The sequence below is a fragment of the Adiantum capillus-veneris genome, chromosome 7, assembly GCF_014529385.1.
Source record: "Adiantum capillus-veneris isolate H3 chromosome 7, ASM1452938v2, whole genome shotgun sequence".
Classification (NCBI taxonomy): domain Eukaryota; kingdom Viridiplantae; phylum Streptophyta; class Polypodiopsida; order Polypodiales; family Pteridaceae; genus Adiantum; species Adiantum capillus-veneris.
Genome location: NC_140937.1, coordinates 2,872,195 through 2,894,941, shown reverse-complemented (window position 1 = coordinate 2,894,941; position 22,747 = coordinate 2,872,195).

Below are 22,747 nucleotides of genomic sequence, written 5' to 3'. Positions count from 1 at the left end.
ACGGCAAAGCGTACATTTTTGGTGCCACTACCGGGGAACTGCTTTGCACTAAGCTTGAGGAGCACTCAATGCTACCTTGTGAAGCCTTCACTTCTACCATTTCTATGTTTTTTGCTGAGTTTATGTAGACAGTAAGAAGGTTGACTGTCTATGAGTGTGCAGTTATGTGTTTGATAGGGTGTTAGCAAAGGAGGTAGCATTAATTAGCTGTATTTAGCTATGTTGAAGAGAGGCTGGACAGAGTTCGTAGTAGGTACTATGTGCGTGTGGAAGCTCGACGCCCATGCGGCCACATTATCCTCACAAAAGTTTTTTGGTAAAAAAAAAGAAGAAAAAATGGACATTAAATTTAAAAAATATTATTCTAAAAGGAAGGGATCGGGATCTTTCCCCGAGCCCAAGCCCAAGCCTAGGCCTCAGTCCTCAGTCTTATGATATACTACTCACACTACTTTATATATAAAAACTAGGATCTCAAGTGAACGGAAGTTATGTGGGACAACTTCCTCAAGTTCTCCACCATCCCCTTCACACTCACCCTTTGGACTTACTAAACATAGCCCTCTTCCCACCTAGAGAAAAGACTAGGTTTAGGATTCGGAGGGTTGTACGTAACCGAATCGGGGGCTGTAAAGCATGGAACATCTTCCTAGCCAAGATGCTCGTTTTGAGCTATCACATGCCATATTCCATGGCTCAGTTAAAAAAGGGGACCAAAAATACAAAAAATTGGGTTGTAAACACCTAAAAAACTAGGTAAGCGGCCTTCACGGGCACTCATCGACACCTCTAGAGTGTCGAGGTCACATGCACCTACACTCTAGTGGTGTGCTAGAGGACAAACACATCAAGAGTGTCTCCGTTTATGCGGGCACTCATTATTCCTCTACCTTAGGTACAAGCAGAGTTGAAGAAGATACAAGCTCAAGCTGAGGCTAAGGAGCGACAACAATGCATAAGACGCCAATGAGAGGCAAACCTTAGATTTGCACATGCACTCCACGTTGAAACAAAGCATGATTGGTTGGACTCTGAGACACTTCTAAGATACCCTATTGAACTGAATAGCACCTATGGGAAAGTGCTATATACTGCCTTGCTAGACACAGGTGCTAAATATAATCTGTTGTCATAGGGAGTGTGGTGTTAGTTGGGAAAGCCATCCCTATCTAAGAGTACTATCCAAGTCAAGGGTCTCAACAAGAAAAAACTACTGTTTTTTCACACTTCTATTAGTTATGACAAAGGGATGGTGACTCAAGACTTTTTGGTCATGTCTGTTGGAACTAAAAAAGGTCATATAAACCTAGGATGCACATGGATGATAGCCACCAAATGCACTATTGATTGGGGGACATGGAGTGTCACAACATAGAAACTAACTCTTAGCCCTGCCACTCAAGCCATAGTCCATGAGATATTGTCTCTTAAAGAAATAAAACCCAAAACATTGCATGTCCAAGAGATTGAACCATATGTCCCTATAGCCCAACTCTCTAGAGCTTCAACTTCTGTAGTTGAAACAAAGCTTGAGACACACAAGATGCATCCTAATATAGCAAAGAAAACATACAAGTGGATTAATAAATCTTCTTTAGTGACCATGGCTGATGCTAAAAAATAGGAGCCTTTTAAGAAACGCCCCACCCGCTTCCGAAAATGTAAGAAAATGTTGTGTTGGATTCCTAAACAACTATTGGAAGCCCAAGGCTACTATGAAGGAAATGATCAAATTTGGGTGCCAAAACATAAATTGTGCTCTTACCTGTCACCTGACCCATGTGAGCCCAATCCGGTAGCTCCAAAACGAATTGAAAATTGCAAAAAGGAAAAAAACATAGATTGCTACTCTAGAGCTAGTTTGGGTACCGAAGAAAGAACGATTTGTTCCACCTAGCTCAGGAAGAGGGAAGTAAAATGAAGCTTCTTGCTCTTCACGTAGTTCATATAAGGAAATGGAAGCTTCGACACAACCTCCACCTACCATTGTACATATCCATATAAATAAAAAATAATTTGCGCCTCTCGTTGTAAGTTCACCACCTACAACAATGTTGCAAATAAAATCATGGGAGAGTACCTTACCACCCTTGAAACTAGATAAAATACCTAGGGCGGTCGAACATTATTGGTCAAAGTGTTCACCTAAGACAACTTGGAACAATTGGTTTCAAAGGGTAATAACATCATTCCAAAAGGTATGATCTACGCAAGGAAGGGGGAGTGTTTGCTGACAGTCATCATTCACTCACTCCCCTCATAACCTTCCTCCCTGACCTCTCAATTTCCAATCTTAGGAAATGTATATATAAAGCCTTATACTCACAAAAAAAAAATTAAAAATTAAAAGAGCAAGAGCCACCAAACAAAAATCTGGAAACATATGACACCTTTTGACACGACCCTCATAATATTTGCACTCTAACTATCATCTATCAGTGTGTGCAGATATGACTAGTACGCTAGAGTCATCCACTTCTGCCTTGGGTGAGAGGTACCCTCTTTACTTTTCACAAGTGTTTCACATGGTTTTTCCGATGCTTGCCTGTGAATGGGATTTGGTAGGTACGCTAGCATGTGAGGAATTTTAAGGAGTTAGAATGGCTGATATGTGTCTTGACCACAATTGATCCATACTTATTAGAAGAAGTCACCCCGATTGCACAAAACTACCCTTTTGATCAAGGTGACTATAGGCGTCTAGTAATGTCCTTAGTGAACATTTGTGCCACTAATGATGAAGACAAATTCCTTTTATAGTAGCTTAACTACAAGGTCTTCTAGGTATAGCCTCTAGTCAGCCCTTGAACATCAAATACCTTCCTTGCACGGTTAAACAACTTAATTGACTAGAGAAAACTAAGAATCTTGCCCATGGTATTAATAGTTAACCTCTAGTTCCTTTTGATTGTTAAATTAGCAAGCCCAAACTTGTTTAGTTTTTGACATTTACAATTGTTTATGCATTTGATTATATTATAGTTTAATGTCTTACTGCAAACAAATTGTTTAATATTCGGTTGCCAATCAAATTGTGTGTCTACAACTGTATATGTTTCTTAATTGAATATGAGAATGCAATTACTGTGCCAATGTTGGTTGATTTTGCAGTGATTGAAGAAGGCTAAGGATATTCAACCTCAGATGCTCTTCCACCTCAACGAACAAACTTCATCTCAATAGCTTCCGAGGACGGAATCTACATTAGGAAGGGGGGCATGTTAATCGACAATGATGACCCTTAACATTCAGACAGTGGAGTCAATACTGGGTGAATGGGAGGCCTGGGGACTGCCCAATGCTCCCTATTGCTTGGTATTGACCTTGGTGTAACCGACGATGGAGACCCTTTTGGTGATGTGATTACAAGTCATACAGAGGAGTCATGATACTGTGAAAATAGGAAGCTTGGGGACTACCCAACACTCCCTATCACTTGGTGTTGACCATGGTGTTAAAGACATTACATGCGATAGTAGACAGTGGAGTCACCACCGAGCAAATAGAAGGCTTGGGGACTGCCCAATGCCCCCTATCGCTTGGTACTGACCTTGGAAAATGGGCATCAGCCCAATAAACATCCACAAACATCACATTTTTTTGAGTCATGGACCGGTCTTGATGGTCCAATAAGTGTGTAGGTGATTGCCGATGAGAGGCGCACCACATATCTCATTTGATACTATTTTTACCTTGACCGGCCACTGTGGGCACCCATGTGAGAATGGGTTAAACTCGTATAAAAGGTCTATTTTGACCTAAAATCTATATTCTGGGAGGTGTAAGCTAAGCAGTGCTCTTGCTCCATCTTTGTCTCTTTCTCTTTTGTGTGCTCACACGTGTGTGTGTGTGTGTGTGTGTGTGTGTGTGTGTGTGTGTGTGTGTGTGTGTGTGCGTGCTTGAGAGAGAGAGAGAGAGAGAGAGAGAGCATTGCGGTGGCATCAGCGTCGATGAGGCAATTGAGCGCGGCATTGATGGTGGCTCCTTCTTCTTTGTAGCACAAGATCCTTCACAACGGAAGCATTGAGTGATGAGTGACACACCACTGTTTCTTTGATCTTGCTAGGACTCTCTACTTGTGTGTTTGCAACTTTTTGAGGCTTGCACAAGGTGTAGAGGCAAGTCCCAGCATTCGACACGTACAGAAAAGCGTACACTTGGATACTTTGTATGTGTGCACTATTCAAGATGGTCCAAAACCCACTTTTGTGATAAAGATGGCTTTGATGTCATTCCTTACTTTGCAATGAGTGTGACCTAGGGAAACGAAGACAACAAAGAAGAAGAGTTCTATGACTCTGTAGAACACTTGGAGCTCCAAGAAGATGCAGATGATGGAAATCCAGAAAACCCAGTAGGTGACATAAAAGACACTTTGACTAATGCATGGGTTTATGATTGTCTAGATCAAAGACCTAGGAACCAATGTCATCGCTACAAGAATAAAGTGTATTAAAAGTGGATTCCAAAGTCTTTGCTAAACACGCAACCACAACAAGCATCCTCATATGAGGCTCCTATCCAGGAAGAAAAGTCTCAACCAAGAAAACAGCCATGTCAACTAGCTAACAACACTCTAATCAATTGGCTAGAAAAGCCCTCCTAGAAACAACAATCCAAGAGAAAATAGTTAGTAACTTTCCATAACTAGCCAAACCACAAAGAGAAAGTGCTAGAATGCAACCTTGTAGAGAATAGCAACGACAGTGATGATTCTTGTGACATCCCCTACCAGAAACTCAGGTCACCACGATCACTAGCAGCTTCAATAACAACCAAGGAAGGCCAAGAGCAAAGAACAACAAGTGAGAGCCCAAAAGTTTAATAAATTTGGATACCAAAGAGAAAGCTTGGCCAAAATCAAGCATGGATCAAGAAGATGAATATCTCTGATGAAAAATCACATCATCCAAAACCAAAAGGAAAGCAGTCAAAGCATGTAAGAACGACTAAGAAAAAACACAAAGTTGCAAGCTTTTGCAAATTAGATTTGGGTTCCAAAGAAGTTGATTCAAGCACAAAGAGGTTAGGAATTTATTTGGATTCCAAAACAGTTAGAGTATCAACTCCCGAAGTCTAAATCCTATCCCCAACCAAGCGTACAAGGGCTGAAGAAAAGACCACTGAAGACTCACACAAAGACAAGGTAGATCCCAGAGAAGTCTCTTCAAACAAAAATGAAATAGGGACAAGTATGGGTTCCCAAACAAGCAGCATCAACAAAATAATCAGTAATCATGAAGAAGTGGAAGGAAACCAATAAAACTATTGTCACTGCACCTCTGCTTGAATTTTTTCAATTCCTCCTTCGGTTACAATTTAGTTAGAAGATAGCTCACTTTAAGACAAAACCCACTCTGAGGAACACTACCAAATACAAAAAAAAAACCACAAGGCTAAACTGTGTTCCAAAGAAATATAAAACAGATAATTAAGCCTTCAAAAAATTTGTACAACCTTCAATCAAGAAAAATGGCATAGGAGCTTCAAAGATCATCACTTTGCTTAGACTAGGAAGCCTCACCCCAAAAAATTCCAATAAGAAAATTGCTTATACCCACATATTTCACATCATAAGTTTTTTTCCATGCATTGACTATGTATGCATAATAGGGCTACATTACAAGGCCTACATAGGCATAATTTTTAATTGCCCATTCACAACAAATACCCTTGGTGATACCTTGTCTTCAAGGAGGACTCCAAATAGGAGAGGGGGAGGCATTCTAAATAGGGACCTAATATTATGAATATTAGAGGGCAATGTTTTGTGAGATGTATTGAATTTTTGCGTTTGATTGTGATGATTTTTTGACAAAATTTAGAGTATATGCCCTCGTAATAGCATTACAAGATGAGTATGGAAGAAAAATCCGTATATGAGCCCCTAGGGACATGTGTACGTTGTACATAGCATTTACAATTCTACTCAAATAATTTCTCTTTTTGTTGAGTTGAGTTTTGGTTTTATTTTGTTATTTTTTAGATTTCCCAAAAAAAAGAAGGAAAAAATCCATAATCCAGATGAAGAAAAGACTGAAGAGATGCCTCAGCAATACAAAGAGAAGACGGTACAGGAAAATGACGAAACTTCACGAGGTATGTCTCAAAAGCCATATGCACAATGGGTAATGTCAGAGGTAAGAAAAGAATGATGACCAGCCTTCGACAACAATATGAGGCAAAAAATGGCTGAGAATGGTTGTCAAACTTTGGGGTGGCCTACAAGGAAAAAGGAGGTTGGTGATGCGGCTAAATGAAAGCACCCATCAAGTGTAAATTTGCCTATCAGATACTTCATGCGACTACAAGGCCGTATGCAAGAAGTAGATCTTTATACTGTAAATATTTTATCTTGTATATGACTTAATGAAGCCTAACAAACAAAAGGGACTAACAATATTGACAAGAACAAAAGGGGAAAAAATGACAATTCAGTCATCTATCGTGAAAGATGCCTGCAGGAGCAACCAGGGATCAAGCCAAATTCTAGTCATCATCATTGGTTCTACATGTGATTGGCTGACAGATGGTTCCAAAGATGCCCATCAATCGTTTTCAAGATTGAAATCCAAAAAAGTTAGCTTGTAAAGCCAAGTGCAAGTCCAAATCAAGCTGTACTTTGTAAAGAGGCTATGCATAGAGAGTACAAGCTAAGGTTTTTCTTTTTTAAAAGGTCTAGCTAGCCAAAGGTGCATTTTTTTCAAATCTAAAGACATGATAGCCATCTCATACCCTGTACATCAAGTATGTGAGTTTTGGCGACAAATGGACAATGATATCTGATAAATGATCATATATCACAAATGATGTCTGATAAATCCCTCTTGAAGCAAGTTACTAACTTGGGGAATTAACTGGGGTTTGTGAGGCTTCAATTAATTCATGTATCAAGTAGAAGCAATATAGCTATTTACACAACACAAAAAAGATAACAATGAAAAATGTGACTTTGATCACCTTGATGCAGGAACAAAGGAGTCACCAACAAAGAAGAGCAGACACAAATGGTAGACATGTTAAGTATGGAGCCTGATTTACCCTTGTAATTTTCTGTGGTAAAAGTGCACATTTGTAAGGCCCCCATTATGAGGAGAAGCCATCGTGCGTGAAGGAAAATCACTCACCGGAAACCAAAATTTTCACGGACAAGAATCAGGGGCAACTTTAAAGGCCTCGGGGGCGGCGGCCCCCGAGACTTTTTTTTTCGCCGGAATATTATGGCCGGACATCGGCCGGAAAGTGGTCAGAAAGCAACCGGTCGGTTGGCCGGTGGCCGGTAGTCAATGGCCGGTGGTCGGAAGTCAATGGCCAGTGGTCGGTGATCGGAAGTCAATGGCCGGTGGCCGGTGGCCGAATTCAAAAGTGGACTTGTCTTCTCAAGGGCGGCCATACATGGGCGGATTGGAGGGTCCGATTTGGACTTATTCGCACAAGGGCGGCTACACATGGCTGTCTCTCATAAGAGAGGGAAGCCCTTTTGGCCTATAAAAGGAGGCCATTTCTACACACATTTCATAGTGTGAAGTTGATGCAACAAGGTGAGTGTGAGGTGGTGAGAGTGAAGCAAGGCGGGAGCTCCATTAAGGGTATAATCCCTTTGTAAACTACTTCTTGTTTTGAAGTACTAAAGCCATTGAGTGGCTGCTTTCCCGTGGACGTAGCCCACATTGGGTGAACCACGTATATCGTGTGTAGTCTCTCTCTCTCTCTCTCTCTCTCTCTCTCTCTCTCTCTCTCTCTCTCTCTCTACTCTATAATCTCGTGTATATAAATCTGTCTCTCTCTATTAAGTAATCTACTCAATTATCTATTTAGCTACGTCTTATTTCCTAAAAGACAAACCAGCCGTCATAGGGTTACATATCTTGTCCTTGATGAGGTGGACTAAATGCTAGACATGGGTATTGAATCTCAAATCAATTATCTCCCAAATTTGGCATGACAAACAAACTTTATATTGGAGTTCAACTTGGCCTAAAGGAGTTGAAGATCTAACCAGACAATTTCTATAGAATTCTTACAAAGTTGTCATTGGTTCACAAGATCTAAAAGACAATCATTCAATTCTACAGATTGTAGAAGTTGTTTATGATAACGATAAATACTCAAAAGTGACAGAGTTGCTGGAGCGAGTGATGGATGGAGCTTTATCTATCCAGATAAGAGTCAAGCTAAACAAGATTGGGTTCTTTCTGAATTTAGACATGGAAGTAACCCTATAATGACAGCAGTAGATGTTGCAACTTGGGGCTTGAATGTGAAGGACATAAAGTGCATTATCAATTATGACTTTCATGGATCACAGTTCTTGTTGTGGTTTGACAAAAGTACAAGCAGTGGAGGCCAAGAAAGAAAAACAAAAACAAAGACCGCACCGATATTGACAACCAAGTCATGTTAGGGATGACATGAATTCGGAGGGGGACAGTGTTTACCCGTGGGTCATCAGTACGACATAACTCAACAAAGCCGTATTTTTTGAGAGTTATGAAATGCTGCAGACTATGGTTAAAAACATCATTGTAATGAGTAGTTAGTCTAGTTGCAGAAGCTTGGGTGCAATGGCACTTCTAGATTGTACACACAAAGACATTTTACCCCTGGAAATCTATTTTAGGTTTGACCTATGGTAGCCTTAGTATAAAAGGTACCTAGGTCATTTTGTAAAGAGAACTCTTATCATAATCAAGTTTTATGCTGCTACCAATTGTATGTGAGAGAGAAACAGAGAGAGCGTGAGCTTCATCCTTGTGCTACTTCTCGCTCTCTCATCGCATTGGAGAACCGAGTGCACCATTGTGATAGGTATGGTGAGAGCTACACTACAAAGCCAAGCATTCCACACGAGACGGAGCATGTGTGTTGATGCATCGACAAGCCATTTGTGGTCATAATTGTATCAAATGATGTCTTTTTTCTATGTGAAAGTAGTCATTAGAACCCTGGCGACATAAGATAGGCATAGGTACTTGTAAATTTAGTTTTGGAAACTTTCAAAATTGGACTCCTCTTCATACACGTTTTCTATAGATGGGTTTAGAGTTAGGATTTTGAGTGTAGAGGCTTTGGGATAGGTGTATCCTAGTGAGGGGATGGTGTTCCATAGTTTTGTACGCTTCTGGCATGGTTAGGTGGGTTTCCTTCCGTTTGTGTGTATGTGGGTTGATGGTGTAGTTGAGAGTAATGAGATTTTAAATTGTGGTTTAGCTAGCCTTCCAGAGTGTTGTATGCGTGGGATGATCTCAACCTGACAAACTAAAGAGATTGCCTCCCTGCACCTATCGTGTCATCTGTGTCCTTGATTGAAACTATGCTAATCTAGGTTGTGTTGCATGCACTTTATGGGTGGTGCAATTCTCTCTCGCAACAATCATCCACATCATCATCATCATCTGTGTTTTCATCCCTGCTTTAGGTGACGGATCGGCTGTGTTTTTGCAGCTAGTTCTATGTTTTTCCAGCCCTTCATTCCTCTCAAATTAGGAGCATAAATCAACCCCCAAATCTAGTCCTTGGTTTCCATCAACAACCCCTCATTGAGTTAGATCCAAAGGTGCATTGGATCAGCCTTAGAGTTTCTTCATCTTGAAGAGTTATCATGGAAACATTCCCATTCAAATTAGTACATTTTGCACTTGAGGTATTGCATGTGTGCACGTTCCATTATGCAATCAAAATCAAATACCAATCAAAAACAATGTGGGGAACCCTTGAAAGGGTTGGTTGGGTGTCATTCTCCCCCCCTCTCTCTCTCTCTCTCTCTCTCTCTCTCTCTCTCTCTCTCTCTCTCTCTCTCTCTCTCTCTCTCTCTCTCTCTCTCTCTCTCTCTCTCTCTCTCTCTCTCTCTCTCTCTCTGGCTAAAACTTACAAATCAAGTTTTTTCCAAAAGGCCCCTTTCATCTCTTACCATTTTGTAAAAAAAAACCCAAGAATTTTTAATTTTTGATTTTAATGGCCTCCATAAAAGAGTGGTTCATGAGCATCTCTATGGCTTCTTTTGGTACTATGGTTTAATTTTTAGACTCAAAAAGTTTGGTATTGTTTAATAGACTACTCTCTTTGGAATCCGATGGGTCATGCTTCATACATTACACACCCATATTTCCCCCAACTACAAGACCATGTTCTTCGTTGAAAGGAAAAACCAACTCACATTTACATGCTTGAGCCTATCCCCTTGTCAACAATACACACTATTGCATCCATTCGGCTTAGCTGCCACTCCTTCAATGTGAGGCAGGGGGTTGGCATAGTGGAGAAGAGTCAAATTGACTATGCGCATTATGCTCATTGCAAGTTTGAGAGTCTGAGTACTGCATAGTGACTAGAGTGCTCAACTTTTGCTCACATCTGAACTTGCTTCCATCACATTTTTAGCCATGACTTAGACCTACACACTTTCCTCTCCCAACCACAATGTGGGCTCTCCATTGCAACTCTCATCACCACAATTTTGCCGCTCTCATCATCACACTTTTGGAGCATCGAGAATCACTCATCAGCCACACACATATTACATCATCACATGTAACTTTGGTCCCATAGGTCATATTTGACCTCCTAGGACGATAGTAAAATGGAAAAATTACCAAAATACCCCTCTAGTTTGTGGAAATTCCCAAAATACCCTTGTATCTATTTTGGTTGGATTGTTCAAGATTTTTTAATCTTTATTCCTTTTTTATAATTGAGATCCATTTTTCATGCTTAACATGTAATTTGCCACAAATTACCTCGCAAAAAAAAGGCAATTATGTCTAAAGATAATGAACCAATTCATCTCCAAAGCCTACATAATCGACTCAAATTCTGAATTTAGCATCCTATATTGATAAGCAATGAGTCTTCTTATGAAAAGCTATAAATTTTCTAATCTTTGGAGAAATTTAGTGTCACAACCAGGGGTATTTTGGGAATTTTGGAAAATTTGAAGGGCATTCTGGAAATTTATGACAAAATATTGGGGGTGTTTTGGGAATTTTTGAAATTTGAGGGGTATTTTGGGAATTTGCACAAATTAGAGGGGTATTTTTGTAATTTCCCCTAATAAAGTCTATATGTCTCTCTCTCTCTCTCTCTCTCTCTCTCTCTCTCTCTCTCTCTCTCTCTCTCTCTCTCTCTATCTATCTCTCTCTCTCTCTCTCTCTCTCTCTCTCTCTCTCTCTCTACAAGGAAATAAAAGGAACCATCATCCATGCTAAGTAGCACGCATTCATGCAAGGAAAGAAGTAAATATTTGTGGAAGTGTGAAGCCTAGATCTTGTTGCCATTTCAATTCTATTGCACCTTGCATTGGTATCAAAGCTTTGTGATTTTGTACTAGTCCTATGAACTTTTATAATCAAAAATTCTCTTTAGGGTTTGAGTCTGTTTTGTAGCGTTTAGCCCAAGGACGTTTCCTCACTTAGGGAACTATAGGACTTGCCATTGCATGTAGGACAACACATCTTGAGTGTAGGAAATGCAAACAATGTATACCAAGGGTTACAATTGTTGTGCACTTGCAAGAGGGTGGTTGACTTAGCGTACGCGCTTGATCACGACATAGAGAAATCCTAGCATGGATTTTTGATATCATAACTTCTTTGCCATGACACTACAAGAACATTGCTTAACCGATGTTCTTAGGGCTTTAACATCGCTTAAGCGATGATCAATTTTATAATTTGTATGTATCGCTTAAGTGACACCAAACCCTTTTTTTTTGACATTGAGAGTCGATAGCTCTACGCTCTTGAACATTTGCAATATTAAAGGTGAGAACTCTCTCTCTCTCTCTCTCTCTCTCTCTCTCTCTCTCTCTCTCTCTCTCTCTCTCTCTACTTACACAAGGTTCTCTCTCTCTCTATATGCTTATACAAGCCTATCTCTCACTCTCTCTCTCTCTACCTACTTGAACAAGGATCTGTCTCTCTACTTATACATCTCTCTCTCTCTCTCTCTCTCTCTCTCTCTCTCTCTCTCTCTCTCTCTCTCTCTCTCTCTCTCTCTCTCTCTCTCTCTCTCTATCTCTCTAGCTCTATCTCTATCTATCTATCTATCTATCTATCTACATATACAAATAAATCATTCTCAACAATAAGATTCAAAGCTGAAAGTGCACACATGAGAATTTTATATATACACTACAACAAAAAGCAACTGATGAATTTGTGTGAGAACAACATGTAAGGTATGAATGATCGCGGTATGGTTCTTTTTCCATTGACACTACACACAAAAAAAGCAATGGAAACAAATAGAATGAATAAACTTGACAATACTATACAAGTAGATTAGAATTGGCTAAAGTACAAGATTGAATATGTAGATCATCAGTGTGTATATATATGCAATGTTAATGTGTCTATAAAAGGACGAGAGTAATGTGGTGTGCTAGTCTCCACCCAACCATGATATCTTATAGCCTCCCCCTAGCATACACATTGTCCGGCTGTGCTGGTGTCCTTGCCCGTAGGACCCGTGTCCTTACATTACCCCCCCCCCTTGGAGAATTGTTATCGTCCTCGAAAATGAACGTAGGAAAATTTTTCTTAAGTGCGGAGACATTCTCCCATGTAGAACCTTCTTCAGGTCTATCTAGCCATTTTACCAACACTTGTCGTCTGACATGATGTCTGGTGCGAAGCTCATGAGAATCCAAAATCGTTTAGGGTTCATGAGGGATGCTTGGCCGTTTGATAAACACACCTGTGTCAATGACATTATCATTTTGTCCTAGCTATTTTTGTAAACGGCTAACATGAAAAGCAGGATGAACTCATGAGTGCTCGGGAAGAGCTAGCTTATAGGCCACTTGACCTATAAGTTTGAGAACGGTAGATGTTCCACAATGTCGTGGTCAAAGTTTAGAAACTTTTCTCGTCTTCAGACTTTCTGAATGCTCTAGAACCTTGAGGAAAACCTTGTCTTGTTCTTTGAAAGTAGCAAGACAACGATGCTCATCTGCGTATTTCTTATATCGATCTTGAGCTTTCTTAACATTCTGTTGAGTAACTTGAAGCATATCAAACTGGTCTTGGAGAAAATCCTTCGCTTGTTGTATCTTCTCCGTAGACAACCCCACCATAATGGGTGATCTAGGTTGAAAACCATATAAAAGCATTAATGGACTAAACCCTGCGGTCACATGCTTTGAACCATTATAAGAAAACTCCAATATAGGCAAGTAGTCTTCCAAATTGGTTTGCTTCTTGCTAACGTATGCTTGTAGCATATCCTCTAGCACTTGATTAACTCTTTCGGTTTGACCATCTGTTTTTGGATGATCAACCGTACTAAGATTAAGTGTAGTTTCCAACTTTTGGAATATAGCTCTCCAGAAGTGATTATCAAACTTTTGATCTCTTTTACTAATGATACTAGCTGGAAGACTGTAGAGTCTATATATCTGCTCTATAAATAGCCGTGCTAATTTTGGTTCTTAACCGTAGTCTTAGTGGGAATGAATCGACCCATCTTTGTTTAGACAGTCTACAATTACCCATATGGCATCATGGCCACGATTTGTAGTAGGTAGTCCTACTACAAAATCCATAGAGATACTCTCCCACTTACCTTGTGGAATCTCTAAAGGATGTAAAAGGCCATCTACCTTGAGATGCTCTGCCTTATTAACTTGGCACTGTTGGCAATTTAGTACGTACTCTTGAACATCATGATGTAAGCTTGGATAATAAAATTGCCATCGAACTAAGGCATACATCCTACGAATACCTGGATGACCAGCACTTGGACTATTGTGATACTCAAATAATATTTGGCACTTGGTGTTTGAGTCCTTTGGCACACATACTCTACCCTTGTGGAGTAAGTACCCATCATCAATGAAAGTATTCATCCATCGCTTAAGCTCTTCTTGAGTAGGGGTGGAGCTCTGTGTGTTGGAGTTTTTATTTGCATGTGCAGAAACATGTTGATCTGGTTGTGCAAAGACATGTGAGTGTGAAGGATACCTTCTTAAAACTACTCCACACTTTAGCATATGATTGATCTTGTGCACACTTTCCACGTAATGAATCCAAAAATTCACTCTTTATTTTTGTGAAATCAAGTAAGGCATCCGGCTTAGTGCATCCGCTACTACATTATATTTCCCCTTGCGATATCATAGCTTACAATCATAATGTTGAAGGATCTCCGCCCATCTAGCTTGTCTGAGTAGTAAACCATTTGATACTCTCATGGTCAAAAACTACTTCAAACTTGGCACCATATAAGTAGTGTCTCCACTTTCGTAAAGCGTGAACTATGGCATAGAGCTCTCTCTCATAGACAAAATAATTCATTTTATTGAGCTCTATCCAAATTTTTACTTTCAAAGGCTATAGGTCTTTGTGCGTGTCTATCGCATGTGTCAATGCAAGGGACTTGCCAATACATTGTGTGCGAGCCACAAATGGCTGCAAGCACACAACCAGACTAATCTAGCAATCTCAAGAGAGCAAGGGTGTGTCACTCACCACCCTACACTCACCTTCATGGAGGATTCCTTGCAGCGAAGAAGAAGGAGCTACCGTCGTGCCGCGCTCAACCGCCTCACCACCCATCGCCATGCCGGTCGTCACAATGCTCAATCGCACACTCTCTCTCTCTCTCATGCATACACACACACTCTCTCTCTCTCTCTCTCTCTCTCTCTCTCTCTCTCTCATGCATACACACACAAGGAGATGAAGAAGAAGAAGATGGAGATGGTGCAAAAGCACTCTTCAATTGCACAAATGAGAGAATGCATGATTTTTAGGTTTAGGTGACTTTTATATGAGCTCACCCCATTCACACTTGGGCACCCATACTTAGCAAACTAACCCTTGAATGTTCCTGTTAGAGTGCATGTCTCATTGGTGATCACTCTTACCCTTTTCCTATTGGACCGACAAGCTCGACCCATGACTTCTAGAAGTGGACGCCACTGGTTAACATGCCCCCTTTTCGGATGTAGTGTAATGAAATTGGCCTATTTAATTTGAGAGTAGCGGAAATTAATGAGAGTACTTTTGAGAAATGACTTTGTGAGCATAGCGGGTGAACATAATTGAAGATAGCTCAACATAATCATAGCATTTAGTTAACTTGGCATGAACAATACTTTTGCAAGAGAGAGAATTTAGAGAACATGACAACAATTGAGGACCGGATTTATGTGGAGCTGGTCCCCCCTCCAATAGGCATTTGTATTATGATTTCTCGCATTAAGAGAGACTTGTTACGATAAAATCTTTGTGTTCCTTGTCACCTAGGTGATGCAATGAAGATGGAAAGCTTCATGCATCACAAACATAACATAAACTTGAAGAAAGCTTTAACTATCCCAAGCCTCAGTCCCAAGACCTCAAACACCTTCGAAGGTGGAGAGAGCTAGCAGGGAATGAGGGTAGAGAAGAGGAAGAAGAAACATTTCGTAGGAGAAAGAATTAGTTCCTCACTTACCATAACTCTTGTTGCTAGCATACATAATAGCATAGTGAAGAAGAAGGAGATGGAAGCTTAAGCATTGAAGCATGGATCTTGGCTGGATTTGCACTCCATATCCAAGAGTGTTGGTGTAGGCTCTCAACCTCTACTTGCTTGGAGAAGGAGAGGGAGCTCTTGCACTTTGCATAGTACACAATGAGAGTGTTTGTGAGTGTGTGTGGGTGAGTATACGCCCTAAGAAACCCCCTAGCTTTCTTGGGTCGACCCCCCCTTGTAGCTCATGCTTGAAGCTCATTGGACCCCTCCAGGCCTAGCCAATCACAAGCAGGAGGCATTACAAGCAGCAAGGGTAGCCTTGAGACAAGTGTCCCCCTTTCCCCTTTGAGAGAGAGGGCTAGATAAATGCTAAGTCAATTAATTAAATCTCTTAAATTATTATTGGACCCCTTGGGTGGCCAACCAATAAGCTTCAGGCACACCATGAGGGCAACATGAGGAGGAACTTGACAAGTGTCCCTTTTGCTTTCTTTGTATCATGCATGCCTTGTGTGAGTGTGTGGGTGTTCTCTCTCATCCCCCCTCATGTAGGGCTCGCCCCCTCCTTGTAGGGATTGAATCTTTGACTTTTTGACACCTCAAGCCCCTCATGCATAGGCCGAGTTCCCACCACAAGCTTGGCTCATAAGCACTTTAAGCTTGGGCTGGGTTCTCACCTCAAGTGCAACCCTAGCATCTCAAGCATGTCAAGCACCTCAAGCATCTCGATAATTAAGCACCTCAAGCATTTCAAGCACCTCAATCATCAAGCACCTCAAGCACCTTAGTCATCAAGCAGGACAAGCACTTCGAGATGGGGCGGGTTCCCACGCCTCACGCTAAGCCCTAGCTTACCTAAGGTAAAAGGCCTTTTACACACATTATTGGAGGTCTTCAATGAAGCTAACCCTAAGGTCTTATGCTCCATTTGTTATCCTTGCTCTTTGATAGACAATCTCTCATTTGGGCCCCTTTACCATTGGCCCCGTGTTGAGATAGATCTATAAGCACATGTCTATATCTTAACACTTGTTCCCGTTTATTCTCCCACATTAAGTGATCAATTTAATATGAGAAAATCATTTGGGTTGGTTAGATATTAGATATTAGATTTTATGACATTACCTCTCTCTTGAAATCATAGTCGTCCTCGACTATGAGGTAGAAGAGATAAAGCTTTAGTCATTAGTCAATTTTACTTAGCGGGTAGAGGATCCCTTTTTACCCTATGACATCTTTGGATGACTAATCCATTTGGTGCTTGGGAGACATAGCTACAGCAAGCATGTATGCTCTTTAGTCCATTTCATTCTCCCAAAGTAGAGTGACAAATTCTACTTGGTGTTTGAGACATGTCGTCATCACAAACATGATTCTAAGCATGCATACTAGTTAAATTTGTGCACAATTAAAAAGAGGACTAATCTTATAAGAGAAAAACATGAGTCATTTAAAAGAAATTTGTACATTTGCTTACTCTAATGTAGCATTGTAAGCATTGACAAGGTTCATACTATCCTTAAGTTGTATTCCTTGCATCCATCTAGCATCTTCAAAAGGATAATTTTTGAACTTAATAAGATACCGTTGGATAATCTTACCATGTCGTAGTACCTTGTCTTCATGCCAAAGAACAGCTTCGGGTTGTAGCACCTCTTCTTGGTCTTCAACTTCGGGAGGGTCTTCAATAATTGGTTCAATTGGTGGCTCTCCTTTGTAGGGCTTAAGTAGGCTTACATGAAAGGCATTTTGTATGAGCCAATTGTTGGGCAACTTGAGTTGATAAGCCGTCTCATTGATGGGCTTCAAGATTTGGAAAGGACCATAGTATCTTTTTGCTAGTTTAGCATAATACTTTTGATGGCCCGTAGGATTTTTGCCCGTGGTTTGTTTCCTTAATCGAGCCTTAGGAAACTTGAGTAAGACCCAATCATTTTCTTTGAACATTAAGGCTCTTCTGTGCTTATCAGCAGCAGCTTTTTGTCTTTGTTGAGAGATGGATATAGCCTCGTTAATCATTTGAAAAGATTCTTGTAGGTCACGGCTATACTCATCGGCGGCGAAGATCTTCCCATGTACTTTGAGTAGCAATGGACTTTTAGGTCTTCCCTCAATGATCTCAAAAGGTGCTTTTCCCGTAGAAGTATGTACAGTATTATTTTAGGCATACTCTACAAGAGGTAAGTACTTTTCCCATTGTGAGCGTTAATCTACTTTGGTAACATAAGTCTTGAGTAGATCGAGTATCGTAAGATTGTCTATCTCAATTTGGCCATCCGTTTGTGGGTGATAGGTTGAAGAGAAATTCAATCTTGTTCCTAGATTTTCAAAGAGACCTTTCCAAAAATTACTGGTCATTCTAGGATCTCTATCTGACACGATGGGTGTGGGTAATCCATGGTGCTTAAAAATCTGAGATATGAAGAGAGTTTCCATTTGATGTGCCTTAATAGTCTTTTTGATAGGAATAAAATGTGCTTGCTTGCTAAACTTGTCAACTATTGTCCATATTCTTGTATTCCCATGGATAGACTTGAGTAATCCAAAGATGAAATCCATGGATATACTCTCCCATGGTGAATTTGGGATAGGCAATGACTGGAGTAATCCAGGTTGCTTCCCTCTATCATACTTGTTCTTTTGGCATACTACACATTTTGAAACATACTCTTGTATGTCCACTTTCATGGTAGGCCAATAGAAGTACGTCTCTACTCCTCGGAGAGTAGGTTTGTTATGGAATTGATATTTTATTGTTTATTGCAGTTGACAGGTGGAAAAGACTTGACCGAGTTAGGCTATTGCAAAAGGATATCATATTTATGTATATTTGATTATTCAAGTGCTCTTTATGAGCTTTGGCCATTTATGACAGGCCGGCCAGTTTGTAACCAATTTGACCATTCAAGAAATCTATATAACAAATACGTGCAAGAGGGAAATGGTCACTCTTGCACGGGGGGAGATTGTACCCAGTGCTTGTGTCTTGTTCTCTCCTCTCCTCTCTTCTCCCTCGCCGTGCCGGCGTAGCACTCCGCTCTCGGAGGTGCGTCTACACGTGTTCTTTCACTCTCTCCCACTCTCTATCTTTCTCTGTTCGCGTATATTGTCGATTATGTGCTCATGGATTCACCAGGTATGGAGATTAGTTCGTTTTATGGTTTGTAGCATATGGTTTTCGGTATTTTGCAGGGCAGCCACGCCTCCAACTGTACCAGTGGTATCAGAGCATAGGCTACGCTCCCGGATAATGGATTTAGACAAACATCAGCTAAGTATTTTGTTCTCTCATGCTTGTTAGTGTTGTTAGTTGCTTCAGCCTGCAGTAATTAGTGTTGATTGTATAACACAACTAGTCATCATTGAAATTAAAGAGAATTTCTTCTTTATTGTTATGATATAGTAATTACTAGTGTAAGTATGATAATTAAACGTCATAATTGAACATATTAAACTTTATGAAAATACTCAATAATAAGAAGGGATTAGTATACGTCCGTAGATAGGATATTACAAAAGAATAAATTGCATGAGACAATGTATTTAATTTACCTATGATGACCCTTTGTAAATAGCAAGTATAGTCGAATTTTGTCACATAGAACGTCCAAAAAAAAAAAGTAGCAACAGATTTTACGATAGATTGTTATAGGAATATACCCAAGAGACCTTGGTGAGTGTCTGAGTGAAGAAGTAAACGGGAAGAGAACAAGAACTCGATTGCTTAATCTACCTTCTCTCCGTTTAGTGGGAACGAATCACAAGTGTCCATTGAGTACAGTTCGTAGCTGTGACACTCTGTCATGCGCAGACCTGGACGACAGTACCAATGCGGCTCAGTTGAAAAAGCGTGGCACAGTATAAGCGGTGCTACGCAGCAGTGATTAGGTGGTTTCTACTAGAGTAATGGATACAGGTACCGACTACCTATTCACCTTGAGTGGGAAGTGTCGGCGACAACCAATGACGTCAACCCAAAATGTTGTGAACACCTAATCAAAGCAGCCATTGTCTTACTCACATGCAGCCGCTATGAGACTCGCGGTGCATGCAGTTTGCCAACAGTAATATCGACTCAAATCTAGGTATGTAGCACCCCCAGCTGCAGTGAATGGGTTGCAAAGGCAAGACGAGCGAGCTTGCAAGGGTAGGACATTTGGGAGCACCAAGGTCAAAGGCATTCGATTGCAGGATAATTGAGCCAATTAAGGCAGGTTGTAATCTGGCCCAGTACAGAACTCGGCCAATCGAGCTTTAGAAAGCCATGATCTAGTGGCAACTTGAAGCTTGGCTTGGTAGTTGAAGTGAATCGAAACCTCAGGGCCAATCAAGTAGTAGCAGAACCAAGTGAAGGAGAATCGGGTGCAGTAGGACTGCCTGAAGTAAGGTTAGAGCACACATAGGACCCACACACACACACCCTGCATGGCGTCGCAAAGCCATCCACACCCTCGTATAAACACTAAAATCTGCCAACCATGCACACACAAGTCGTTTGGGGCTCCATACACTAGCGGGAGTAGCACAACCCGTCAGCCACCATGCAGCGGTTCTCTCTCCCTCTGTCAACCACCGGTGCACACCAACCTCGACCACTCTCTCTCTCTCTCTCTCTCACAGCCCACGGCTCACAAGCCTGCACCATGCAAGGAACTATTGGTGTCATCCAACACCGTTTGTTCACGGCAGCTGCACCCACCAACCTTTTCATGTAGCTCCCACTCCTCCGGCCAAGCCAGATATCAAATATGGGTCACTAGGAGTCAACTTATCGCATGCCAGCTACGCGATGGGGTGCCTGAGCCTTCCCTTTTTGGAGCTGGACATTCAACCCCACCCATCCCTTCAACACTTTGAGTGAATCATGCTATGCATGCTAGCACACACACACCATCTCTTACAGCTTGATTAGCATTAGCTACTACCTCTCTCTCTCTCGCTTTCTCTCTGCGGTTGCTCTGCAAACCACCCATGCAGTGGTTTTTCCCACTATCGCCCTCTCCTTCTCTCGTAGTTTCCCGGTCGCCCTCTTCGTGAAGCCTCCATGCAACCATCCAGCGCTCACTTCCTTGCCTCTCGGTCTGCAGTTATCTCCCTACCACCAGAACGTGCCTACGCATGCAAATAATCAATTGCAGTCATCGAGTGTTCTGTCTCTCTCTCTCTCTCTCTCTCTCTCTCTCTCTCTCTCTCTCTCTCTCTCTACTTTCTTTAGCTAACCTCTCCCCCTCGTCTGTTGCTTCTGCCGCCCACACAAGAGTGCCCCCCCACCCCCTTGGTGACTACCTACCCTGGCGGATAGTGCCGCAGCTCCTTAGTGCCTGGCGCAAAGAACCAGATTGGAGTGCAATCACATGACGCTATGGCGTGGGAGGTGGCCAAATAGCAGTACAGACGCAAAGCAGAGAGATCAGGAACGTGGATCAAGACAGGGCGAGGTCTATAGTAAAAAAAAAAACAAGAAGGAAGGCAACAAAAATCACGCTGCAGCAGTGCAGCGTAGAGGGAGTAGTAGAAGAACCGAGCTGGAGAGGTTGACGCTGCAGAGAGAAACCAAGCAGGTGGCGGTTTGCAAAGGAGGCACGGGAGCAACAATATAGGTATTTTGGTACAAGTTGGCTGTTGGGAGAATAGTGTCATCTACAATCAAGAAGGAGTTTGTGTAGGTTCTAAGTGGCGACAATAATTGCACTCAAGGGATTTGTTCTCGGTTGAGCAAGAGAAATTGGAGGGGAGCAGGGGAGCCGAAAGAACATATATTCACAACCATAGACCTTTTGACTGCATTAGCATGACTCTAGCAGCTCAATAATATTTCAAGATCTGTTATCTACATCCAATTTCTTATGCATATACGTTTGCTTGGCGCAACACATAAATGCTATAGGGCAGGACATGTCTTCCGTTTCTTATTATTTGATTACAATTTTGTACCCAGACATTGTATTCAATCCATAAAGATTGCATCGGCATGGTCTCATAGGCCTTTTGACGATGAGTAATATAACCTTTTATTTCATTTCACTTTCCCTCTTTCCCCTCCCAATATCGCTGCTTACAGAGGCGCCCATTGTTGACGCTCTTCAGTGAGCAATGCACTACTTTCTCACACAACGCCCGATGCCATTGTTGGGTTCAAGCCCGCTTTCGATCAGCCCGTGAGAACAAGACTCAAGGCATGCAGGCCACTTATAGTTTGCATGGCATATTTTTACTTTATAAGGCTTTACAATCAATTCAATCACATCGTTATTATTCTTGGTGTCGAGCTCTCTCTCTCTCTCTCTCTCTCTCTCTCTCTCTCTCTCTCTCTCTCTCTCTCTCTCTCTCGCATCTGCTGCTCAGCACCATGCCATGGCTTGCCTCAGGCTGCACCCACCGTATCCTCAGGCTCCAACAACTGGTACCAGAGCCTTGAGATGGCGACTATGCAAGGCATGAAAGCGACCTCCTCTTAAGCGTTTTTTTTTTTGGTCCAACTTCGGTGCTCGCTGCAGTAGGTGATTCGTCTTCCTCCTACAGAGAGCCTTCACAAGGCGAGTCCTAGGCAAGCTAGAAGATCTTGGTGCTGGCAAGACAAGGCGCCGTTGAAGTGACACAGACTTCTCAAGAGGGGGCCATAGGCACAGACAGTTGGGAGAGGTTGAGTCATCGCAGGCGGACAAGCAATTCAGACTCGTGTCTCCAAACGCTGCTAACATGCGGCAGTTGAAGCTAGTGTTGGGTTTTCAAGCCGGTGCTCCTCATATGCTGCATAGCGATGCCGACTGTCAGCTCCTCCATCGTGATCCCTGTCTGCTCTATTGCTGCGTTACCGAGGAATTTTTTTGTGTGTTAATTTTCACATTGAAAGCAAAAGGCCACCTGATGTGGTCTTGAACGCCTTATCCAAGCGGGTATTCACACACAGTGTGATAACTCATACATAAAACAATTCGTACCCCGTAGTCCGGCATATCGGTCAGAGTATTGAAGTCTCAGCGTATGAGAAGAAGTTTGCTAGTGAGTGGCAAGATGGCGTGTGATGTGGAGATGAAGAAAGGTGACATGATGATGGTGCCCAAGAATTATCCTGTCATGATGCAAGCGGAGATTTGGAGCTATGTTGTTTTACATGCAGTATCAGTTGTCATGCATGGATGTTTGCTTCAAAAATGTGGTATACGACTTCAAATTCAAAGCTCATGCAGCAAGAAAGGAAAGCTCATTCAAGGTTTGCTCAGAACACTCGACATATACACAGTCCAAAATTTTATTCTATTTTTCTTGTTAAGTGTCATAGACTTATGGT